The following is a 20,444-nucleotide window of genomic DNA, read 5'->3' as shown; positions in this document are numbered from 1 at the left end:
GGAAAGTTACAAAGAAAGATATACTATCATTTCTTTATAGCAATAGTAATATAAGATTATTTATTTAAAATTAACATTACAAACAAAAACATAAAAGACAAGATTTATGAAAATAAAATTACAGAGCATAAATAAAACTAAATGCAAAACCTCTGAAAAACTTGACTGGAAACAGTGTTTACAAATATGTCACTTTTTTTTTTTTAATGTTTTCATTTTTGAGAGAGACAGAGTGGGAGTGGGGGAGGGGCAGAGAGAGAGGGAGACACAGAACTGGAAGCAGGTTCCAGGCTCTGAGCTGTCAGCACAGAGCCCAACGTGGGGTTCAAACTCAGGGACCGCGAGATCGTGACCTGAGCTGAAGTCGGACGCTTAACCGACTGAGCCACCCAGGCGCCCCCTACAAGTAAGCCACTTTGAGGTCAGGCTGACTTGGGGTCAGAGTCCAGCTCCCCTCTATCATTCGCTGCATGACCTTGAGCACCAAACTGACCTCTTACTGTCAGTTTCCTCATCTGTGCACCAGGGACGTCCTCGCAATCCACAAAGCCGGGCAGATCACCGGAGAAGTGACCTCTTTGCTCCTTGGTTGGGCACTGGAGCGGCTGCTTTCGTTCTAAGGGTAAGAACTGCCATCCTGGCCGTCAGCTCCCCGGACGGAATCGGAGCGAAATTCCCATCCATCCGTTCTGCCTGGGGCGGGGCTCCCAGCGGGCCCGTGTGAGACCTTCTCCCTGGAGGGCCTGGTCCCTCTCTGAACCCCTGTTTCCCCCAGCACGTTCTGGGCATTTCTTTTTACTTCCCCCTCACGCGTGCCCACATTATACCCTCAGTGAATGGATTCACCATGGAGCGCCCCAACTCAGCCCATCTAAGTACAAGGAATGGTGTGACACTTTATTCCCACGTAGACGGTGCCTATGTGTTCAGTGAGCCACCCCTACTGAGTTCTTTTCCTCCGTGTAAGTCCATCTTCAGAGGTATCTAAAACTAAAACTCGACGTTTAACCGTGATGTGATAGTACTTCTTGGCCGTCGTGTGATGGCCATTACGTGATGTCAGGAGACTGGGACGATCGGAAGCACCTGGGCTTCCCCTGCCTTTACTCTGACGTGGAGTTTTCGGGGAGCGGTCATGTGTCCCATCCTGAACAAGCAGGTGTAGGAGGAGAAAGAAGCCACCTACCATCGCGCTAATTAAGGATGCGTTTACCAGACGTTTACATACGCCACATCCAAACCAAGAGCAAATCCCGCGTCTTCGCTTTCAAAGGAATCCAGACCCATGGCAGTCGCCGTTTAATGGGTACAGAGTTTGTTTTGTGACCTGAAAACAGTTCGGGGAACTGGCCGCGCAACAGGAGGAGTGATACTTAACACTACTGAGGCAGACACTTAGAAATGGTTACGATGGGAGGTTTTACGTGTGTGGTTATCAGTCTTCAAAAATACACACACAAGGGGCGCCTGCGGGGCTCAGTCGGTCAGGCACCCGGCTCTTGATTTCAGCTCACGTCAGGATCTCAACAGTTCGTGAGTTCAAGTCCCGCATCTGGCTCTACACCGACAGCACTGAACCTGCTTGGGATTCTCGCTCGCGCGCGCTCTCTCTCTCTCTCTCGCTCTCTCTCTCTCCTCTCCCTGCCCCTCCCATGCTCATGTGTGGGCACTCTCTCTCTCTCAAAAATAAACTGAAAACACACACACACACACACACACACACACACACACACACACAAAATCAGTGTAGACAGAGCCATTTCTCATCATCTCTGCTGCTCGCCTGGATATTTACAGAATCCAAGTGACCAGCCTCCCCCTTACCCTCCTGCACCTGCTCTGCACACGGCAGCCAGAGGGACGCTTCTAAACCGGCGGCGTGGTTCTCCACCTCTGCTCTCAGAGCCCACTGACACCAAATGTTACTGAGGACCCTAAGCAGCTTTTGTTTACATGGGATCTATCCTCTCGATCCCTACCGGCATTTACTGCACTGGAAATTAAAATCAAGAAAAATTTGATTACTGGGGCATCTGGGTGGCTGAGTCAGTTAAGGGTCCGACTTCGGCTCAGGTCACGATCCCAGAGTTTGTTGGTTCGAGCCCCGTATCAGGCTCTGTGCTGACAGTGCAGAGCCTACTTGGGGTTCTCTCTCTCTCTGCCCCTCCCCCACTCACACTTTCTCAAAAATAAGCTCTCAAAAAAAGAAAAATTTTATCGATTCATTTTTAAAAACAAACCTATTATATGTTAACATAAATAACATTTTTATGAAAATAACTATTTTTGAAAACAGAGTTAAAAGAGTGGTAACATTTTACAGTTTTGCAAATCTTTCTACCGTCTGGCTTCACAGAAGACGGCTGGGTCCTCAATTCTACCGCGGCCAGTATGCCACGCTGTCCCATGTCACCCAGCCCCTAGAGAGCACCCACCGCGCAAGTGTGAGAGAAGGAGGAAGGGAGGTAACATCGTGATGTTATTAAAACCGCTCTGACCTCCAGGGGCGCCTGGGTGGCTCAGTCGGTTAAGCGTCCGACTTTGGCTCAGGTCATGATCTCACAGTCTGTGAGTTCAAGCCCCACGTCGGGCTCGGTGCTGACAGCTCAGAGCCTGGAGTCTGTTTCTGATTCTGTGTCTCCCTCTCTCTGACCCTCCCCCATTCATACTCTGTCTCTCTCTGTCTCAAAAATAAATAAACGTCAGAAAAAAAAAATTAAAAAAAAAAAAAAAAACCGCTCTGACCTCTGGAGTCCCCTGGCAGGGTCTCAGGGGACTCATCCCCTCAGGTCTCCGTTAAACGTTCCCTCCTCCAGCACTCTGCCCCCACTTGCTCTCCTCCTTTTCTTCTGCTACTCATTGCCACACTGCTGGACAGAGGGCAGGGCGGGGGGTGCAGCCTGGGACGTTGGGGCAGGTTACCCGGCTTCCCCCACGGGTCTCAGTTTCCTCATCTGTACTAGTGGGTACAGCACTGGTACCCACCTGATAGGCTGCTGTGTGATCAAACCAGTCACGTGTGAAACGCTCAGGACAGAGCCTGGCACCCGGTAAAATGCCACTGAGGTGTTGCTGTTACTTCTCCTAAACACGTATGTGAACAAAAACACGGATTCTGGGAGAGTGAGACCCCTTGTTCCCTGTTAATCCCCAGCACCCAGCACTGCGCCTTTACTTGGGAACTATTTGGTAAATGGATGCGTATGTAAACAATTTCACGTACAGTACAAATAAACCCAGTGTTTGGTTTGTAAATTCTTGGAGAAGATAGTTTTGGTGCTGAGAACAGAAAACCAGGTATGGCTTGGCGTTTTAACACTGGGAAGGTGCTTTTCGTGTTTTGTTTCTGGCAGGTGGGTGTTCCAATTCCAGGAGGCTAGAGAATCTGGAGGAACAGAACACGCTGAAATACTGCGGGATCTGTCTGGAGAGGTAGGCTGGGATTCGGTTACGGGGAGACGTGACGTGAGATCAAACCCAGATCATGAAGACCCAACATTTAAAGGGCCTTCGGAAAGGATCTCCTCCACTCACAAAAGCTGCTGCCGGGACAGGAGATTTGGCAAAGAAGAGAATTAGATGGGTAGGCTGCACCTGCCCTTCTTCAGAAATACCCTCTAGGACAGTGGCGAGTACCTGGGGGCGTGCCTGGCACGGGCCCCAGTTTGCCGCGGCCTCTGGTCTGAGAGGGTCCCACTGGGCACACGAAATAACCTTGCTCTGCCGTCAGGCTGAGTGTTTACCTATGGCTGAGACTCCCGTCCTCCCCAGGTGCCTTGTGAACCTGTCCTGGGACACAGGTGGACGGGTGCCTGGAGTCACAGGTCTAGTACCGAGAAACGGCGGGTCTTGAAGGAAGCGGAGCAAAGTCTCCACTGTTTGTCACTGATCTCATTTTAAAACACAGAAGATGTGAGTTCGACTTACTATTGACAATGGACCTTTCACAGCAGTATTCGACTCCCACCTGTTTTCATATTAAGGTGGTATTAATGAAGTTATAAGCACAGCGAATAAAGCTGCAGACTATTCCCACGGGTGAGTCCATGAAAGTGCTGACACTTAAGCCGAGTGAGCGTATTCAGTCCAGAAGGAATGTGGAAATGCCAGGTGGAGCAAACTGCATGAAACCGGCGATGGTCAGAAGAACGACGCATGTATTTCTGCCCTGGCGGAAAGGCCCGTGGCTGAAAATGGCTGACGGTTCGAGGCAAAAAGAATTGTACAGCTCCGGTCCCAGGATCCTCATTTCGTAATTCACAATTTATAAACTGCTCCTTTCAGCTGGCTGCAGAATGAAGAGATTCGGCCGGTTCCAAGGACTGAACTTTTAAATATTTAATAAATGGTATTTTTAATATTTCATCACATTCAATTGGCCTTATCAAATATTTATAGAAACAAGTGAGTGATATTTCTGTAATCTTCCCCAAAAAATCACAGATAAAGGAACACGTCACCCATGTTGACAGCCTTTACCTGATTCACTTTACCACATTCTAGATCATTAAAAAGCCCACTAAATTTTGAGTGGCACAGTCTTAACGGAAGTCCTGGCACAGTAAGGCTGGCAGCCGACCTTCCGTACGTAGGTCACATCTGGGGGACACGCCTATGATTTGGGGACACGGCTGGTTTTTGAGGCTGCGGCAGATCTTAATCACCAGAACTTGCCACCGATTTAAAAAACCAAGATGAAAACAATACAACGGCCAACTCCAGGGCTAAGTTTAAATAGAAAACGTACGCCTCCCTAGGGCAGCCCAGCTCTGTGGGCCAAGGAGGGCTGACCCCTTGTCCAGGGCACACCAGTCGCCCACCCCGGTGAGGTGGTTCCCAAGCCTGCGTGCTGTGGCCCTGACACCCACCCAGCACCAAACAGCTCCCTTCTGATTGCTTTCTTCATCTATAAAGAGAATTACACTGCTTTCAAAAAGATCACTTGATGTGTGCCCCTTCTCATTCCAGAAACCTGGGCTGGTCGTACTAGGCCAATAAGGACATAATAAATAACAGCTGAATGTCCTAAGAGATTGCCAGCACGTCATCAGCAAATCCTAGACGATGTTATGTTTTGTTTGCAGATTCAATTTTTAAGCTTGGGCCATCAAAAGAATCTGCAATTAAGGAATGCTGCCACTAGGTGGCGTCTGGTCCCTGGGATTACAGGGTGCAAACCACCAGACTTGGATGAAAAAAATCCAGCCCTTTCCTCCCTGAAGGAGCGGAATGTGATCTGTTAGCGGGCCCTTTGTTAAAGATGGTCTGCACAGAAAAGTGGCCTAAACTATGTAAGTATAAAATCTCCAGCTGATTCTTCTTTTCCTCAAAGACATTCAGAATAAGCAAAATATTCATATAGTTCCAAAATCAAAATACAAAAAGGCACAGGTTCTCGCAGACTCTCCGAAGCCCTGCCCTCAGTCATAAATTCTCATTTAAATCAGACTATCCCTGGTCTTTCGAACCAGCCTAATGTCAAAGGTCCTTTCAGCTTCACAGCCCACTGACTTTGAGTTTGTTCCAAGAAATCTTTCCCGAATGTCTACTATATGTAAGCACACTGCTTACACATGCTTGGGCGCTGGGCTCTGGGGAATCAAGTCCCAGTCTCTCGGAGAACACAAACATATCAATGACCATCTACATTCCAAAATGGTGTGGCTATAATTACAGGGTTATACAATGTGGTAAAAACAAAAACAAAACTATAAAAGGGGACTCACTCAGTCTTGGGAACTTTATGAGTCAGCAGAGACCAATGTGGCCAAGCAGCCACCATCTCAAATGTGGCCATGCCCTGTGCCAGAGGGCAAGGGTGGGCACGTGGGAGGGTCTTCTTGTGGGACCTAACCTTCCACGAAGAGGGGAGACATGGCTCCTAACTCACTGAAACAGAACTAGTCACCTGGCCCCACCCAAACCCTCCAGGGTGGAGGGTGGCCACCCCACCACGTGTCCGGAAGAGGGGCTGGAAATGCTAGATCGGCTCTAGGATCCATCGGAGAACAAGCGGAGACCTCCCAAGGACATCTTTGAAGAGATCATCGAGGGCTCTTGGATGGGAGGGAGTATTGTGAGCAGTGTGTGTGTATCAGGTACAAAGGAAGTAAGCACAGGGCACATCCTGGAACTCGCAAGACTGGTAAATGCACGGCTCTGAGACTGGAAGGAAGTGCAGCTGGAGAGGGGCCTGAGTTACCATTTATGGTGAGCATCTCCCTTCAGTGCTACACCGAGGAGCGCTCTCGATTCCCTAAGGCGGCAAGATGCTGCTAAAAGTTGTAAACGGTGCAGTCTGGTCGAAAAGGCAGGAACCTTGGGACCGGACAGAACTTAGTAAATTAGTTCACCACCCCCTGCCTATTTCCGCATCGTCAAATCAGGAATGGGGACAACCTTCCACAAGCTCGCTTTGAGGATTAGAAACAACATCAGCGAAGGGCCCACGCTGTGCCTCCCACACAGACGCTCAACAAATATTTATAGATAGATTAATTATAAGCAAGAGCTGTCAGCGCAGAGCCCGACGCGAGGCTCGATCCCACAAACAGTGAGACCATGACCTGAGCCAAAATCGAGACGTGGTTGCTTAAGCGACTGAGCCACCCGGGCGCCCTGAAGAGGAAACTTTTTACTTAACCAAAGGAACACTGCATGGAATTTATGAACAGTAGCTCCCCTTTTCGGCTGACGGTGTTCCTAGTGATGCTTCTGGCTAATACCGCATCAGTTTTTCTCTGACTTTGTAAAATACATTTTGTAATCACTCTTAACTTTTTTTCTAAAATGAGACACTTCCGGAGCATCTCTCGACAAAATATGTAAGTGGAGGTTTAAGGGCTTCCTCACAATTCCAAATAAATTTAATAAGAAGGTGTTTGGAAAATCTCTGTATATTAGATACCATTTAGCTCAGGGATGCCCAACCTCAGCGGGACTGCCGTTCTGCACCAGAAGATTCTTTGCTGTGGGGCCGTCCTGAGCGCCGTGAGACGTTCAGCCGCATCCCTGGCCTCCGTCCACTAGGTGCCAGTAGCACCCTCCCCAGTGGTGACAACCCAAAACGTCTCCAGACATCACCAGGTGTCCCTTGGGGGCAAACGCCCTCCCGGGAGCCCTGGAGAACCACTGACATCTCCGTTTCCTTAAGGAAAACCATGGATTTCCACTTTAAAACCATTTGCAGACTTCAAAATAGCCAACTTTATAATTTATGTGCATTACATTACGGTGAAGCTCATTTTTAAAATAAAACCACGTTTCTGTGTGAAATGAAGCCTGAAATTAACCAAACAAGCCATTAATCTCGGGCGCGGTCTGTTCACTCGTCACGTGACAAGCATCCCGCGCACTGTGCACTGACACCCGGAGCGCGCAGGGAGCATGGTCATCTTACAGCAGGTGGGGATGGTGACCTGGCAGGAGACACCGGCCGGTCCCTCAAGTCTGCCTCGGGTGAGGGTGGGCACTGCGGGTCTGTGCTGGGCGCGGGCTCCCCATCAGCCACACTGGAAGACCAAAGGGCTCCCCGCGGCTCCACGTGGCCAGGAACACGGCCCGCAGGAGATGCCACGAGGTAAGACAGAGAGGAAGCGGGAGCGGAACGGGAGGAGCCTTGATGTGGTTTCCCAAGTTCAGATCGCACAGGATGCGCAAAGTGGGGAGGCACCGAAGGAGGCAGCGGGGTGAGACCTGACGCCGCCCCCGAGGAAGGCCGTCTGCCTCAGAGTGGAAGTGACAAGAGGGGCAAGCGTGGAATCACGGAGTCAGACGTCAGCTACAGGGGCAAGGCGAGAAACGGTAAGGGGCCGAACCAAGGCTGTGGTTTAGTGTCTAGACATCTGCGACACATGATGATGAGGCGGCTGGTCCCATCTGGGGATGAAAGGTTAAGAGGGACAACAGGACTGGGGAGAATCCAGGGAAAGGGCTTCTTTTTCCTTTCTTTTATCCAGCGGTCCATCCGTCCGTCCGTCCATCCTTCCTTCCTTCCATCCATCCACCCATCCACCCACCCACCTGCCCGCCCATCCATCCGTCTGTCTATCTGTCCACCCACTCATCCATCCTTCACCCACCCATCTTTACCAAGCCCCAAGTTGTCTCCTAAGTGCTGAGGAGACAATGGTGAATCAATGGGTCCTGCCCTTATAGCTTAGGTTATGGTTAATTAAAATAGTAATTTTAACCATATTCTGGAAAAGAATTCTTAGGGAGCAAAATCACACTTTCTATAAAACCAACTTTTCAGGGATTAAAGGGGACTTCTAATCATTCTTTCAAAATCCAAACAAAAATTTTTTAATTGTGGAGTAAAATACAACATAAAACTTACCATCTTAACAATTTTTATTTTTTTAATGTTTATTTATTTATTTTTGAAACAGAGAGAGACAGGAAGGGGCAGAGAGAGAAGGGGCAGAGAGAGGGAGACAGAGAATCCCAAGCAGGCTCCCTACTGTCAGCACAGAGCCTGATGCGGGGCTCAAACCCACGAATCATGAGATCACGATCTGAGCCAAAACCAAGAGTCAGACGCTTAACCAACTGAACCACCCAGGGGTCCCCATCACCTTAACCATTTTTAGGTGCGCCGTTCAATGGTACAAGGTACATTCACACCGTCGTGTAGCCATTACCACCTTCCATCTTCAGAACTCTTTTCCCGCAAAACTGAAACTCTGTCCCCATTAAACAATAATTCTCCATTCCCCTTTCCCACAGCCCCTGGCCATCATTCTCCTTTCTGTCTCCATGAATTTGACTCTGCTAGGTGTCTCAAATAAGTAGGTATTTGTTTTATGACTGATTTATTTCAGTTAGCGTAATATCCTCAAGGTTCATTCATATTAGAGCACGTGTCAGAATCTCCTTTGCAAGAGGCTGAATCATTCCACTGTGTAGAAAGGCCACACTTTGTCTATCCTCATCCATCAACGGACAGTTGGGTTACTGCTCCCTTTGGCTACTGTGAGAAATGCTGTCATGAATAGGACAGGTCTTCTTAAGACCCTCCTTTCAACACTTTTGGGTACGTACCCACAAGTGGAACTGCTGGACCATACAGTACTTCTATTCTTAATTTTTTGAAGAGCGGCCATACCATTTTCCATAGCGGCCACACCATTTTACATTCCCACCATCAGCGCACAAGGGTTCCAATTTCTCTACATCCTCACCAACACCTGTTATTTTCTGGTTTTTGATAGTAGCCATTATATGGGCGTAAAACCAAACAAGTTTTATGTCCAGTAATTTTATCTTTGTATTTTACCTAATATACAAAAGTAGACAGAACAGAGTAATGAACCCAGTGTGCCCACGACTCACCCACTACAATTATCAACACAGGGCCAATCTCGTTTGATTTATACACCATGCCCACCACCAATTTCAAATAGTTTGAAACAAATCCCAAACTTCCTATCACTTCACCCCTCAATATTTCAACATACATTTCTAAAAGATAATGACTCTTTTCAAAACCATAATGGCATTATTATCTTAAAAGTTCACAAAATAACATCAAATTTAATAGTATCAAATATCCAGTCAGGATTCATACTTATCTGATTATATTGCTAGAGCAAATGATTTAACTCAATACATTTCTCTGCAACATTTCATCGTAAAGTCTACTTGCTATGAAAGAAAAACTTTAAATAACAATGCGTTCATGGTTTCCACAACTTTCCCAACTTTTTTCACCATTAAGTATGTCTACTAATTAGGTTTTTTTTTTTTTTTTTTTATCACGAATGGGTATTAGATTTTGTCAAATGTTATTTCTGCTTTAATCGACATGATCAGGTGATTTTTCTTCTTTAAGCTGCTGATATGGCAAATTACTGATTTTTTAAACACTGGAACAGCCTTGTGTTCTTGCAACAGATCCCATTGCAAGAACACCATTGTCTTGGTGTATAATTCTTTTCATACACTGTTGGACTTGCTCTGCTAATGTTTTACTGAGGATTTTTTTTTTCTAACAGCTTTCTTGAGACTGTCATTTTTAAACGTCTTTCAGTAATATGTTTCAATTCATTTCTGTGTTGACCTGAAAATTCTACTAGCTTGAGGAGCACCTGGCTGTCTTGGTCAGTGGGGCGTGTGACTCTTGATCTAAGGGGTTCTAAGTTCAACCCCCAGGTTGGGTGTAAAGATTTAATAAAATCTTTAAAAAAACAAAAACAAAAACCTACTGGCGTGAATATATCCAGTTTTGTATGTTCAACACCAAATACAACATGTATTCATGGACCATCAACTATGTTCCAGGCACTCGGTTTGCTCAATCTTGCTTACCATTAAGGCTAATTTTCTAAAAAAGATCCAGCTACACAATTAGGCAAGAGACAGCAACAGTCACGATGCTATTTTTGAGAAATCAGAGTGTGATGACTTCAAATGTGCTTTTAAAAATCAGGATACAAAGAAAAGCCAAGCGGAATGAATGTTCCTGATATTAAGTCTGGCTTAAATAGAGCACCCCCAAGCTCAAAGGCAAATAACTGGAGAACTGTTAGGGAAGTAGCCTGACCTCCTAAAGCCAAGTTCTAACTTTTTCAGACCACAGACTCTTCTGAGAACCTACCGAAAGCCACAAAACCCCTCCCAAGGAAAAAATGCAAACATACAAAACACTTGGCAGAAGGTTTTCGGGGCTTCACACTCTGGCTGAAACCAGTCCAGGTTAAGAATCACTATTGTAGGGGAGCCTGGGTGGGTCAGTCAGTTGAGCATCTGACTTCGGCTCAGGTCATCATCATCTCATGGTCTGTGTGTCTGAACCCTGCATTGGGCTCTCTGCTCTCTGCTCTCAGCACGGAGCCAGCTTTGGATCCTGTGTTTCCGTCCCCTCCCCCACCCCACCCCGGCTGCCGCCACCACCACTGCCCCTGCCCCTCCCCTGCTCAGGCATGCTCTTTCTCTCAAAAATAAATAAATAAACATTTTTTAAAAATCACTATTCTAAGACATAGTGAAATCTCTTAATGACCTTCAGAAATCGAGCATCTTCATCTAGCGCCTCACTGTAACTAGAGATCAAATTGTAACACTAGGTCTCTTATGCCCGTGGTTCTCAAGTTGCACTTGTCTTGTCGTCAGCAGCATTATCTTAACAGTTCGAGGGCGACTTCCCCAAGTGCTACCCGGAGGAAACAGACCAGGGAGGAAATACAAATCAAGTGTTGACACTGGTGTCGTATTTCTAGAGGACTTAAAGGCTAGTGACACAGAAGGGTAGAAAGCAACAAAGAAGTTAATTTGCAGCTGAAATGACAGTCTACCTTGAATAATGGTGAGAAGTAATAAAGACAGAAACACGGGGCACCTGGCTGGCTCAGTCAGTTAAGCATCCAACTCTTGATCTCAGCTCAGGAGTTGGGCTGGATATCGGGGTCGGGAGTTCAAGCCTCATGTTGGGCTCCACACTGGGCCTAAAGCCTACTTAAAAATAAATAAATAGGTGGGGTGCCTGGGTGGTTCAGTCGGTTAAGCGTCCGACTTCAGCTCAGATCATGATCTCAGTCTGTGGGTACAAACCCCGCATTGGGCTCTGTGCTGACAGCTCGGGGCCTGGAGCCTGCTTCGGATTCTGTGTCTCCCTCTCTCTCTGCCCCTCCCCCGCTCATGCTCTGTCTCTCTCACTCTGAAAAATGAATGAAGGTTAAAAAAAATTTTTTTAATAAATAAATAAATAAATAAATAGGGACGCCGGGGTCGCTCAGTCAGTTGAGCATCTGACTCTTGATATCGGCTGCGGTCACCTCATGGTTCCTGGGATCGAGCTCTGCATCGGGCTCTGCACTGACATCACGGAGCCTGCTTGGGTTTCTCTCCCTCTCCCTCTCTCTCCGCCCCTCCCCTGCTTGTGAGTGCACTCTCTCTCAAAGTAAATATACATTTTAAAAAATAAATAAAAATAAAGACAGAAACACTGTGCTTTTATTGAGAATAACAAAACAAAACAAAACAATAACTTCCAAGAGGGTGGATTCCCTTCTTGTTCCCTAATTAATTGCAGAGATGCACATCTTTGGGACACTAGTCAGCAGGTTACCTAATCAAACACTCTCCCTCCACTGTGATGAGAAAGATGAAACATAAACTAGACAGATGGGTGGGTAAGTGGATGGACGGAGAGATGGACAGACAGACGATACAAGGATTTCTTTCTTTAAAACAAGTTCTCTGGGTGATGGCTATTGAGAAGGGCACCTTTTGGGATGAGCATGGGGTGTTGTATGGAAACCATTTTGACAATAAATTTCATATTTATTTTTTTTTAATTTTTTTTTTCAACGTTTATTTATTTTTGGGACAGAGAGAGACAGAGCATGAACGGGGGAGGGGCAGAGAGAGAGGGAGACACAGTATCGGAAACAGGCTCCAGGCTCCGAGCCATGAGCCCAGAGCCTGACGCGGGGCTTGAACTCACGGACCGCGAGATCGTGACCTGGCTGAAGTCGGACGCTTAACCGACTGCGCCACCCAGGCGCCCCAATAAATTTCATATTTAAAAAAAAAAGTTCTGTATGTTCCACAGAGGGGTCTGTGAAGCTCTACTCTGTGGACGCAGAGAATAAGTGGTCCTAAGGCATCAAGGATACTTGGTATATTTTATTCACTGTTATCAGCAAAACGCATAGACTTTAAAAAAGTCTTTAACAGATTTTTTTTGAAGATTTTATCTTTAAGTAATCTCTACACCCAACGTGGGGCTTGAACCTACAACCCCGAGATCAAGTCACATGTTTCACCGACTGAGCCAGCCACGTGCCCCTTCAATGATCTTTTGTTAGTGTTTACATTTAAAGAGGCTACACCTCAGTTACTTATCGTCTCATTTTTCTACCACCCAGACTTTCATAAAAAGTTGCATTTCATTTTCCAAAGTAACTCAGTATCATATTCACAAACTTTTCTGGCAATCAAATCAAAACACTTCACTGGCACAAAGTGCAGAAGTCAATTACTTTTCTCATCAAGTGTTGTTTTACTCAACATGAAGATTTACCACATAAAATTAACAGGCCAGGCACCAACCCAAAACAAAACCAGCAAGTCAAACAGTAATTTGACGTGTGTGTTCCACTCTTAGTCTCCCGAGCTTCAAGAACTATGTCGCGTATTAACTGAGAGCCTCCCTTTAATGTCACAAACGTCACGTGGCAGGCAGCCACTCCACTATGGGAACCTTGTGTCCAGCTACGGCAAGATTTCCAAAGGCAAAAACTCTTGCATAACCCTTCCAGAAGCTCCAAAGATGACGGGCAATGCGGACAGGGAAGATAATCCTTGGACTTTTAGGAAAGAAGGGGTCTCCCTCGGGCTGTGGCTATAACGGCAGGAGGGCACCGTCGTCGCAGGATCCCGCTCAGGCCCCAGTAATTAACACCCTGCGGCCATCCTTGCTGCCCTGGAGCCAGAGGCCCTGCCCTTAGCTACAGTATCCCTGGCAACAGAGGAGGCACTTGGCCTGACTCCCACAATACCCCAGAAGTGACGCATAAAGATGGGTGCCTGAAAGAAAAGCACTGTTTGGCTGGTCTACATCCCCGGGGAACTTGGGGATCTTCTTTGATCAACATGGGAGGGGGCTGGGTTAGGTCCAGAGGGTCCTGTGAGTTTTTCTCAAGCTCTGTTATCTCAGGTGGTGGATGTTCATGTAGGAATACTGAGTGGTTGAATTTCAGAACTAAGTTTTCTGAGCAGGAGTGAAAAGGGAGGAAGAGACAGAGGTGGAGAATGTGTCTTCCTCCCCCAGATGTTTCTCTCTGCAGCAAGTAGAGGTAGGAAACTGGAGACACTATATTGATTAACATGAGGACCCTAACGGAGGAAGGGAGTCCAAACCAGAGAGTAAGGAATGGGCCTCAGTTTATCGGCCACAGCAGTGCTCCCTGGCCGGGTGGGAGGCCGAATCCCCTAGACTTCTTCCATCAACTATACCTCCTGGGCCCCCACCCTGGAGTCTGAGTCAGTCAGGCTGACCTGGGGCCAGGCAGGTTTGTAACAGAACATTCTCTAGGAGATTCTGACGCACTCCCCAACAAAGAACAAACGTATCACAGAAGGCTCATGAATAGAGGCATTCAGAGAGTTTCCTCGTTAGAGAAACTGGGTAATTTTCACTTTTGCTCTCTTAAATGCCTGCTTGCCCTGTGTACTCCCCCCCACATCTCCCCCACTTCCGAACTATTTCGGTACAGACCTGTCTTTGGCTTCGCTTTTCTAGGACACTTACTCATAACTGGTTCCAACTATGGCCACTGGCCCCTTGCTTATTTTAGTGCAAGAGCCCCCCCGCCTGAAGCAAAATCATCTCATGCATGACTGTTAATTCTCACAAATGTAATGTAGAGCATTTCTCAAAGCAAAGCAACGCAAAATCGTGAAGTTTCTCTCAATCCACTGTATCAATCCACTGCCTTCCTACATGTGCTACTAACAGGTTCCCAGAACTTCCCCTGGCAGGCCAGTTTCCAACGTGTACAGACGCCCCCACCCCCATCAGTATATGCCTCCAGATTTTCCTAACCGCTTCATTTTTTTCGTTTTAATTTTTTAAAGTTGGGGCACCTGAGTGGCTCAGTCAGTTAAGCATCTGACTTTGGCTCAGATCATGATCTCACGGTTCGTGAGTTCGAGTCCTACGTCAGGCTCTTTGCTGACAGCTTGGAGCCTGGAGCCTGCTTCAGATTCTGTGTCTACCTCTCTCTTCCCCTTCCCTGCTCATGCTCTGTCTCTCTCTCTCAAAAAATAAAACATTAAAAAAAAAAAATTAAAAATAAATAAAGTAAGTAAGTGAATAAAATAAGGGGCACCAGGGTGACTCAGTTGGTTAAACGTCTGACTTCAGCTCAGGTCATGACCTCACAGTTCAAGGGTTTGAGCTCTGCGTTGGGCTCTGTGCTGACAGCTCAGAGCCTAGAGCCTGGAGCTGCTTTGCATTCAAAGTCTCTCTCTCTCTCTCTCTCTCTCTCTGCCCCTCCCCTCCCCTGCTTGCTCTCTCTTTCTCAAAAATAAACATTCTTTTAAAAAACCACTTGATTAAATAAATAAAACTTTTAAAAGTTTATATATTTTGAGACAGCATGAGTGGGGGAGGGGCAAAGAGAGAGGGAGAGAGAATCTCAAACAGGCTCTCTACGCTGTCAGCGTAGAGCCTGACTCGGAGCTCGATCTCACGAACCGTGAGATCATGACCTGAACTGAAATCAACAGTTGGACGCTCAATCAACTGAGCCACCCAGGCGCCCCCTGATATTCCTGACCTCCTCATCTGCACCAAATCAAAACTTACCCGCTGCAACTTTCCACGTCTCACAGTCCTGCTAAGACTGGGCGTCCGGTCTGAGAACTGAATAGTTGGGTGCTAATCAATGACAGTGACTTAAGGTGCCCACACTTGCGTTTTGCAAAGACCTTCAATGCCTTCATACAAAAGCGGAAATGGAGGCAAACTGCAAGCTGCTGGAGGACGGTATTTTTGGAACAGAGCCCTTTCACGCCTCTCAGTTCATAGCTTATGTGCATGAAGATGATTCAGAGCACATATATTTTTATGCAGCTTTCGACAGAATTAAATATATAACATGACAGCAACAAATTCACTGCCCAGACACGATCAGAACATTTCAAGTTGTTGGTTTGTACTCATCCATTTATCAATTAACCCTTAGACTGCCAGTCAATCAGAAATCTAGTTACACAACCCAGGGGAGGCCACGAGTTCCTTAAATTTCCTATTTTGCAATGTTATCAGAAAACACAGGCCAAGTCTGCCCTCTGCTTTCTTCTTTATCATTCTCACATTTGTCTCGAATTCAAATAGGACAGGGCGCTGTCCCGAATCGGAACATAATAGTCTGGTGGTAATTTCCAAGTTCTGTGTGGTTTTTTTAGTCTCCTGACCTTCATCTACAATGGAAAACTTTATCATATATAGTTCAGAAAATGCCACCTAGTATTAAAGACCTGCTGACATTTGTTATCAATGTGGAGTTAACGGGCGGTTACCCAGCCCCAAAATACCATCAAGAGTTGACTAGAATCGCCTAATAAATCCAGGACAACTGGTCAGAAAAGTGAAGATTCTGTCCTTGCTCCCTATTTTTTGTGCTCATTGCTTACGTTCTTACACTACTCACAGCAAGATAAATGTTTTTACACAAAGTTCTTACATTACGTAAAAACCAATGTAACATTTTTATGATGATAAACACAGAAAATAAAACCGCTCGATCTTATCCTGCCACCATGTTTCTCAAGAAGCACGTTTAGAGTAGAAAGAGCAGAGTCGATACAACCATGAGAGAACTCAAGGCCAAGACTGGGGAGGACACATAGACAAAGAACAGCACACGCTTCTCCTAAGTTACATGGGGGGGTTAAGGGACGCTGAGAAAACTCATGAACAGAACTGCTAACCTACAGTACAGTTTAAGAAATGTGCAAAGCACATCATATCTGAATTTTCAGAATGGGACGAAGCTGGACAGTTGAAAACTCTTTCAGTGAGTTGGATGGTGATCATGAACAAAATTCTAGATTGGTCTGGTAATATTCACAAGTACGAGTGACCCACACCTTTTCTCTTGTGAGAAGGTTATTGGGAAAGCCATGGGGATGCTGGAAAGAGTAACATCAGGCACAATTTATGAAGTCCCAAGCACCTCCATACAAACTCTGCTTACCACCACTCAATGGAAACTCTAGAAAAAGTGAATTAAACTGGGACAAGGCATCTGGCGAAGACTTTCATTTCTTTGTGACTAAGAACAAGACAGCAAAATGGAAAATGGATGGACATAAAGATGGGCGGACTTACAATGGGTTTAATCACACCCCAAAAGGACTGCGTAATGAACCTGAGAAAACCTACAACGGTCTCTCATAACCTTTCAAAGGTTCATCCTTAGTTGGCTCTTTCCAGCCTTTACATCAAATTTGAGAATGAACAGATGGAATGTGGAGTCAAGATTAAAAAATCACTTGACAGAATGGGGTGGTGAGTCACACACAGCAAAATGAAATGTAATGGAAAGGAATGGAAAGATGTGCACTAAAACAAAGCCTCAAGCTAGAAGATGAGAAGCATGGTTCAACACCAACATGGGGGAAGAACTCGGTTAAATAAAGTCGGTGTGACAAGGTACGTGACAAGCACAGACAAGGGGAGCTAACCCCACGCCACCCCAACTCTGATCCTATGCACAGAACTCTATTAAACCCTCTGCCTCCTCTGAAAGGTAGTATCTATGCCATGGAGCACTCAAGGAGAAAGAAACCAGACAGACTGGCAGAGATTTTAGAAATAAAGTCACAGGTCCTACAAAGAACAGTTGAAGGACTAGAGGATGCTTCACTTTGAAATGTAAACAGTCGATGTGTGGCAGTGGGGGGGGGGTGGTAACTCTCTGCAGACAAGAACGTAAAATAGTTCAGACATGTTTGGTGATTCCTCAATAAATCAAAGAATTACCCTATGATTCAATAATTCCACTCCTCAGTATATGCCCCCAAAACTGTCCCAGGTAATCAAATACTCATACATTAATATTCAGGGGGCGCCTGGGTGGCGGGGTGGTTTAAATGTCTGACTTGAGCTCAGGTCATGATCTCACCGTTCGTAAGTTCAAGCCCCACATCGGGCTCTGTGCTAACAGCTCAGAGCCTGGTGCCTGCTTTGGACTCTGTGTCTCCCTCTCTCTCTCTGCCCCTCCCAAAAATAAATAAACTTTTTAAAAATGTGGTGGAATATTATTTAGCCATTAAAAAGAGATGGGGTACTAACACATGCTACAATGTGGACGAAGCCTGATGTAATAAAAGGTCACATATGGTACAGTTCTATTTACATGAAATATTCAGAAAAGCTAAAGCCAGAGACGGAAAGTAGCTTAGTGGTTACCAAGGACTCAGGGGAGAAGGGAATAGGAAGAAACCGTCTAATGGGTATAAATTTTCTTCTGGGGTAATGAAAACATTTTGGAAGTAGACAGAAGCGGTGGTTACACCACACTGCAAATGTACTAAATGCCACTGGACTGTATACTTTAAATTGTGACACTGAGAACTTCTGGCTTCTGGTCCAGCATGTAATGAGTTTACAAGTCACCATTTTGTCCTAACAAGTAAAAACCTGAGCAAACTGAAGTATCAGCAACTCTTCTTACACCATCAGAGATGTGATGTCCCAGGGCAGACCACTGCCCCCTGAACTGCAGTGACCAGATACAGAGAGAATTAACAACCCATCTGAGCAGAACCCTAGGCAGGAGCCAGCGCCCAGGGAGGAGAACCTGAACTGCTACCTGATGAAGAGCTGGGGGCTCAGCGTGGATGAGTCTAAAAGGTAAAAACTCCAGGAGGGCCCCATCACCGGGGGGCCCCCACGCTTGTGAGTTCTATCTCCAGGAGCCCTAGGAGATACTACACAGTGAATATCAGAGAAAAATCCCCCCATGCTCCCAAGGGAGGACAAGGAGAATAACCATTATGAAATATACCAGGGCATTCTTTACAAGGTCTACCCACAGGAGGAACTATTTTATCAGACCCTGACCTACCTGGAGGAAAGGAGATACCCAACTCCAACCCACCCTCGCCATCCAGTCCCACTGAAGTGGGGAGAGGGATGACTGAGAGGCACTGGTGAGGCTCACGGTCCCAGGGCGCAGGTTACTAAAAGACTGAGACCTAACAGAGCACTGGGAGGCACCCTTATACACCTCACCACCACCTCACTGAAGGTCTGCTCACTGCAGTTCCTTTCACCCAGCACATCCTGTCCACTGTTCAACGAAAAACTACAAGACATAAACGACAACACAGTTTGAAGAGACTGCACAAACATCAGAAGCGCTCACATATGGCAGGAGTGTTGGGATTATGAGACCAGGAGTTTTTTTAAACTATGATTAATATGCTAAGAGCTTTAATGGAAAAAGTAGACAACATGCAAGAACAGATGGGAACATAAGGAGAGAGATGAAAATTCTATGCAAGAATAAAAAAGAAATGCCAGAGATCAAAACCTACAGTGTAATAGAAATGAAGAATATCCCTCAAGGTCTCAATCAGACCAGACTGGACACAGCCAACGAAATGCTCTTGAACTTGAGGATATAACAACAGAAACTTGCGAAACTGACAGGCAAAGAGAAAAAGACTGAAATGACAAAAGAACAGAATATCCAAGAACTGCAAGATAACCACAAAAGGTGCAGTATGTGCATAATGGAAACACCTGAAGGAGACAGGATGGAAGAAATATTTGAAACAATGACAGAATCTTCCCCAAAGACAGCAAACCACAGCAGCTCAGAGAACACCAATCAGGATAAATGAAAACAAAACAAAACAAAACTATACCTAGGCATATCATAATCAAACTGCAGATAATCAAAGATAAAGAAAAAACCTTGAAAGAAGTCAGAGGAGAAAACATTTTTCCTATATGAAAGCAAAAAATACCCTTCAATTTTGCAGAATTCATGCAAACAAGAAGAGAGTAGAGTGAAATATTTACTGCTAAGAGAAAAAAGCCCACCAACCTAGAATCTGAATTATCCTTCAGAAATGAAGGGAAAATGAAGACTTTCTCAGACAAAAATTGAGAGGATTTGTTGCCAGCAGACCTGCCTTGTAAAAAATGCTAAAAGTTCTTCAGAGATAAGGAAAATTATGTAAATCAGAAACTCATATATAAAAGAAAGGAAGAGCAATGGAATATGAATAAATGGAGATAAAATAAAAACTTTTATTTTGGGGGGTGCCTGAGTGGCTCAGTCGGTTAAGCATCGACTTCGGCTCAGGTCATGATCTCGAGGTTTGTGAGTTCGAGCCCCGCGTCGGGCTCTGTGCTGACAGCTCAGAGCCTGGAGCCTGCTTCGGATTCTGTCTCCCCCTCGCTCTGCCCCTTTCCTGTTTGTGTTCCCCTTCTCTCTCTCTCTCAAAAATGAATAAACATTTTTATTAAAAAAAAAAAAAAACTTATTTTTCTTACTCTTATTTGATCTAATAACAGTCTTTCAAAATAATAGCAACAATGTATTTAATAGTGTGTGTGTGCGTGTGTGTGTGTGAGCTTTTACATGCTTACGTGTAAAGTAAAGTGAATGACCATAATAATGCAAGTGACAGGAGGGAAGAATCAGGAATACGTTGTTTTTAAGTACATGCACTATCTACGGAGTGGTATAGTGATATCTGAAAGCGGACTTGGGTTTTACCTGTAAGAGTACAGTGGAAACTCTAGGACAATCACTTCAAAAAGTGAAAAAGGGAGGCACCTGGCTGGCTCAGTCAGTTAAGCGTCTGACTCTTCACATCGGCTCAGGTCATGACCTCACGGTTCAGGAGTCGGGCTCTGCATTCACACCACGGAGCCTGCTTGGGATTCTCTCTCTCCCTCTCTTTCTGCTCCTCCC

General features: G+C 45.8%; 1 protein-coding gene across 1 annotated transcript in view; it reads right to left on the bottom strand.

Annotated features, from left to right (window-relative positions):
* The window catches only part of CLSTN1 (calsyntenin 1), a 90,949-nt gene that overhangs the window by 45,472 nt on the left and 25,033 nt on the right, over positions 1-20,444 (bottom strand). The gene's annotated exons all lie outside the window — the stretch shown is intronic.

The sequence above is a fragment of the Lynx rufus genome, unplaced genomic scaffold (assembly GCF_022079265.1).
Source record: "Lynx rufus isolate CCGP_SWC_20201006 ecotype Redwood Valley unplaced genomic scaffold, mLynRuf1.p SCAF_2, whole genome shotgun sequence".
Taxonomy (NCBI): Eukaryota; Metazoa; Chordata; class Mammalia; order Carnivora; family Felidae; genus Lynx; species Lynx rufus.
Note: the sequence above shows the minus strand (reverse complement) of the source record. Positions and strands in the feature narration are given on the sequence as shown.